Here is a 1277-nt window from a genome sequence, read left to right as displayed (position 1 = left end):
AACATCGGCGCCGGCACCGAAGATGCCGGGCAGGCGGAACCTCTGGTTCCTCCTGCCCCGAAGAAGAAGAAGACTTCCACTTCCTCCCCCTCGAAGGTCGTGCCGGATTCTTCCGAGCCGGCCAGCTCTGCTCTGGCAAAGGACGCTCCCGAAGCTCCTGCGCCAACAAGGACTACACCAACTCCTCCTCCGACAACCTCTAAGCCGGTCTCTGCCAAGCCCACGCCGCCAGAGGGCGACAAGCTCACCGCCCAGCAACTTTCTGCGGTGGCGACCGCGGCCACAGCTCCTTCCTCCGGCTCGCAGAAGTTAGTTCTGCACGCCGGCCGCGCCGCCCTGGTTGCCTCTGAAACGGCCTCTGCCCAGGTAGGCCGGATTACAGAGTTCGAACGCCAAGGGGCTAACCTGGGCCATCTGCTCGATTACGCTGAAAAGTGGAATCGGGCAGATCTGACGCCGGCGACGCGGGGCCTCGGCAAGGATAAGCTTCCGGCGGTTGACCCCTCTGGCCCACGCAGCACCGGACAACACTTTGGCCGGCTGCGGCGCGCGGCCAAGGAGTTTGACAACGCCTGGCACGACGCCAGCACCAATGTGACGGTAAACCGCACAACCTCGAGCTCTTTTACATATTTGCCGGTTTTCTATTTAAACTCTGAAGATCATGTATATCCTCCCAGTCCCCGAGTTTCGGGTTGAGAACGTAGTTCTGATCGCGAAACTTTGTTAGAAACACAAAAAACCGGCATAGCCAGTCCCCGAGTTTCGGGTTGAGAGCGCAACACTTAGCGCGAAACTTTGTTTTCCTTGCCGGCATCTTTTTTTTTTTTACCGAAACCTTCTTTAATTTGAACAGGGCACGCTGGACACCCGGAAGCAGCTCTTTGAAGAGCTGTTATGGGAGCACCGGGAGTTGTCCGAGGCCCACAACAAATGCCAAGGTTAGTTCTTGCTCTTCCGGCTTCTTTTTACCGGTTGCTTTTCTTTGTAATTCCTAAGCTTCTTTGCATTTCAGCGCTTCCGGAAGTCTCCTTCGAGGCTCTCTCCGCCGAGCTTTCCGCGCTCAAGGGTACCATTCTTTGCTCTTACTTGTTTGGCATGTTTCGTCATACCGGATTTCTCTTTGCTAACAAAACTTTTCTGGATTTTAGCCGAAAAAGAGCAGCTCATCACCGCGCAGCGCGAGATGAAGGAGCAGGCTATGCAGGCTGGGCTCCGTCACGCGCGGGAGCTCGAGGAGGCCAAGGCTGCAGCAGAGGCAAAATTGGATGGGACTC

The sequence above is a fragment of the Lolium rigidum genome, chromosome 4 (genome assembly GCF_022539505.1).
Source record: "Lolium rigidum isolate FL_2022 chromosome 4, APGP_CSIRO_Lrig_0.1, whole genome shotgun sequence".
NCBI classification, from domain to species: Eukaryota; Viridiplantae; Streptophyta; class Magnoliopsida; order Poales; family Poaceae; genus Lolium; species Lolium rigidum.
The sequence above is the reverse complement of the archived record's forward strand: the minus strand, read 5'-3'. Positions refer to the sequence as shown.